This window comes from Orycteropus afer, unplaced genomic scaffold, assembly GCF_000298275.1.
Source record: "Orycteropus afer afer isolate SDZICR_OR568_19922 unplaced genomic scaffold, OryAfe1.0 scaffold00325, whole genome shotgun sequence".
In the NCBI taxonomy this organism is placed as follows: Eukaryota; Metazoa; Chordata; class Mammalia; order Tubulidentata; family Orycteropodidae; genus Orycteropus; species Orycteropus afer.
The window spans coordinates 1,903,573-1,908,030 of record NW_006921912.1 but is presented as its reverse complement, the minus strand read 5'-3'; the positions used below and the strand labels follow the sequence as shown (position 1 = coordinate 1,908,030).

Genomic DNA, 4,458 nt, shown 5'->3' with positions numbered 1-4,458 from the left:
TTTTTTTTTTTTTTTTTTTTATTGAAAATGGTGTATTAAAATCTTCTTATAGGACTGTGGAGTCATCTTTTTGTCTTTTCAGTTCTGTTAAAGTCTGATTAATACATTTTGGGGCTCTTTCATTGGATGTATGTTTATTATGATTATGTCCTCTTATTCAATTGATTCTTTAATCTTTATATAATGTCCTTCTTTGTCTCTTATAGTGGTTTTTGTCATAAAGTCTATTTTACCAGAAATTAATGTTACCAGTCCTCCTCTTTTTTTATTGCTATTTGCTTGGTTTGTCTTTTTCCAACATTTGATTTTTAGTCTATTTTTGTCTTTGTGTCTAAGGCGAATCTCTTGTAGACCACATATTGATGGGTCATGTTTTCTTATCCAATCTTCAGGTCTCTGTCTCTTGAGTGGTGCATTTAATCCATTGACATTCAGTGTAGTTATGGACAAATATGAATTTATTGATGTCATTTTGTTATGTGTTTTTTTGCAGTATTGTTGATTTCTTTTTTCCATTAATTTTATGTGCTGAGCTTATTTTTTTTTATGAATTCTGTTGTCATTTCCTTTGTTGCTGTTGTTTTAGTATTTCCAAAATATTTTTACCTCTCATCTTTTTATTTTGATGTGAAGGTTTATCATTTTTCTTCATGGTTACCCTGTGATTTATAGTTTTCTTGCCAAGTTTAGAACAGTCTCTCTCCCAATTGTTCTGAGTTTCTCATCATTTGGAAGTTCTGTACCTACACTGTTTATTTCCTCATTTTTGTTTGTAGTTGTCTTCATTTACCAATTGATGTCTCTGGTTCCCAGTTAACAGTTTGTAAAGTTATTTTACTTTGGATACATCTATAACTGGGTTGATTTCTGAGTTATATTGTCATGCATGTTAATTATTGGTTGTTTGCTGTTGCTAATTCTCTGTCTGAGGGCTTCCTTTAGCATCTTTTGTAAGGTTGGTCTGGTTTTAACAAATTTCCTTAATTTCTGCTTATCTGGAAATGTCCTAATTTCAACATCATACATGAGGGACAGTTTTGCTGGGTATATAATTCTTGGTTGGCAGTTTTTTTTCTTTTAGGGTTTTATATATCTCATCCCATTGCCTTCTCACCTGCATGGTTTCTGCCAAGAAATCAGAGCTTAGTCTTACTGGTTGCCTTTTGTAAGTAACTTTTCTTTTTTCTCAAGGTGCTTTCAGGAGTCTTTCTTTGTCTTTGGTTTTGGTGAGTTTGATTATAATTTGTCTTGGTGATTTTCTTTTGGATTCTATCCTGTTTTAGGGTTCATTGAACTTCTTGAATGGCTATCTTCTCATCTTTCATCATAATAGGGAAGTTCTCTTCCAACAGATCTTCAACAGTTTTCTCTGTGGTTTTATTTGTGTGTTCTGGAATTATTACAAATAAGTTATTCCTCTTGATAGTATCCCACATGAATGTTAGGTTTTCTTCATTTCGTTTTGATCTTTTTTCTTATTGATCCTTTAACAAGGTAGTATTGAGGTATTTGTCTTCAATCTTATTAATTCCATCTTCCATTAGATGGATTCGATTCTACTCCTTTGCCCATTGAATATGTTATCTCTTTTTGAAATCTTAGTATAATCTTCTGGAATTCTATTAATTGTTTTCTAATTTTTTGTGTATTTTGTCAATTTTTTCTTGTGTTTTATTCCTATATTGTTCTAGAATTTTGTGTTTTCCTTAACTTTGTCATTGTTTTCCTTGTTCTTGTGGGTGTTTTCCTTGGTCTGTCTCTCAGTCCGTTGAAGGTACCTATATATAATTCTTTTGAATTCCTTATTAGAAAGTCCTAGTGCTACTCCTTCCTCAGAGATGATTTCTGGGTCTGTATCCTGCTCCCTTGTTTGTTCTACTTTATCTTGCTTCTTTGTTTGGACTAGGATGAGCTTTTGTCTCTGAAACATTGTGATGTTGTTGTATTTATGTTTAATTTGTGGTTGTATGTTGATGTGATTCCTCCAAGATTTTTTTTCCCCTTTATTTTGTTTTGACATATCTGTGTGAGCAGGGTACTGTGGTCCTCTATTCGCTAGTTGGTAGCACTTAGGCATTCACCTCCTGTCTCTGGTGGGTGTGATACAGAATGAGTGTGTGTGCATATATCTCTGTTAGCTGTTAACTAAGAGCAGTTGAGGGTGAGTTGAGCTGGTATTGGCTGTCGTCTGTCATTGGTCAATTGGTTCAAAAGCAAGTGGTGGTCCTCTCTCAGTAGGTGGGGCTGCTGGAGGTACAGATATGGTTGAGTTGTGTGGGAATGGTTGCTGTCTACTATTCTGTTAAACAACAACAAAACAAACAAACAAACAAAAACAACAGCAAAAAACTGAAAACAAGAGAACAGAAAATTCAAGCTGCATAAACAAACAGGAGTAATTGCACCCCCCCCTGCTAACCAGAAGGCTGGCGGTTCAAACCCACCAGCCACTCCTCGGAAGGAAGGTTGGGCAATCCTACTTCCGTAGTGATACTGCCTCGGAAACCCAAGGAGGGGTCACTATGAGTCGGGGCCGACTCGATGGCAAACAACAAAAGAGGCAATAAATGGGAAGAAAAAGTTTTAAAAAATAAACAAAAAAAAGACAAAAGACAGATAATGAGAAAAAGGGGGTAACGGGGTATGAGAGAAATGAGTAAGAGTAGAAGAACAGTAAAGACAAAATGGGAAAACTACAAAAGGAAAATCAAGGGGTGGTAAGAACTAAAAGAAGAAAAGAAAGAAAAAAGGAGGGATCCAGGAAAATGGAAAGAGAAGAATAAATAAATATAAAGGAAGAAAGGAGGAAGATAAAACGAATAATTTAAAATCAAACAAACAAAAACAGAACTTGGGGGATGGGCAGGGCACCCATGCTTTGTCAGGGCACAGACCTGGCTGAAATTCCTGCTGGTGAAGAAGGTCAGTAGAGGCAAGGGATAGCCATACCTCTGTTCAGCAAGAGGGTGTGAGGTATAAGAGTAAGAAGGGGAATATTGCACCATTCTAGTTATTACCTTCCAGTGCAGTTGCCCATGCTGTCTTTGGCAAGTGGAACCTATTCTTAGGTCGCTGTCCAGATTAGAATAACACTTGCATATGTTCCAAATGGCTGTGCCCTTAGACAACCATCACTCCACAGCTCTGTTTGTTTTCTTCTTCGCTGTTTTCCTTTCTGGTTGTCAGGCCTCAATGCAGTCCTTGCCCATGTAGTCCTTGGTGAGCAGAGCCAATTCTTAGTTTGCAACTGGCATGCTGCTTGCAAAATGGCTGCTCACTCAGGACAGCCAGCGGTCCCCAGCTCTCTTTGTCTCTTTCTTTGCTGTTTTCCTTTCTGGTTGTCAGGCCCCAGTGCAGTCTTTGCTCATGTAATCCTGGGTGAGTGTAATTCTGAGCTGCCGAGACACCAGGGCATGGAGCTGTTTCAGAGAAGCAGTTTATTAGCACTCCCGGGCAAGGTTCTTGTGCCCTTGCATCAGGACCAGAGAAGTCGCACCCCCGGGCAGGGAGGATAGATTTTCATAGACACAGAGGGGTCCAATTAGCTATCGGCACGGGTCTCCACCTTATTTCCTATTTCACAGGAGGAAGTTTATTATCACATGGGACTTCCAGCCTGGGCGGGTTCTGCCACCTCAGCTGTCTTATCAGGGCCTGACACTTAGAGGTACTAAAATTAACATGCCCAGTTGCTAACTGAAATGTTGGTGGTTTGAGTTTACTCCAGCTTAACAGTGAGCAGAGCCGATTCTTAAGTTTTTACCACAATGCTGCTTGCAAATATTCAAAATGGCTGTGCCCGCAGGATAGCTAGCAGTCCTTGGCTTCGTTTGTTTCCTTACTCACTGTTTTCATTCAGGTTCTTCTACTAGTTGGTATTTAATCCACGTCTTTATCTTTCCCTTCAAAGCTCAGGGTTCTAGGATCATCTTCTGTATCAGTTTCAACTGGTTTCTCATTGCTTTGTTAGAGAGGGTCTGTGTAGCCTGACTGCCTATTCTGCCATCTTGCCAGAAGTCCGCAGCTATGTTTTTTAAAAATACCAACAGTTTTCTGATACATCTTCAAACTGCCCTTGTATGTACATAGATGTGTTTTTTTTTGAGAAGCTTGAGTCCTTAAAAGAGAATATATAAATCCAGAGGTGTGAACAGATAACATACAGGATAATAGCACTTGCTTTTATTGTATTTGGTCTCTTTAAGAGTGTGATGTTCTGATGTATCTCAGCCCTTTTATCCTTCTTCCCCCTGTGGTAGGCCAGCCTTAGAGTATGCTTTTGTAGTGTAGTTTTCATTTTGAAAAGTTGAGCGATTAGTGTTGTTTATAAAATACTTCTCCCCTTCTTTCTGTGACTCTGCTTTTATGGGACTTAATGTATATCAATATGTTGTTGTTGTTATGTGCCGTCGAGTCGGCCCCGACTCATAGCGACCCCTCCTTGGGTTTCCGAGGCAG

General features: G+C 38.5%; 1 protein-coding gene across 1 annotated transcript in view; it reads left to right on the top strand.

Moving 5' to 3' along the window:
- The window catches only part of CCDC15 (coiled-coil domain containing 15), a 165,313-nt gene that overhangs the window by 104,146 nt on the left and 56,709 nt on the right, over positions 1–4,458 (top strand). The window lies entirely within an intron of this gene.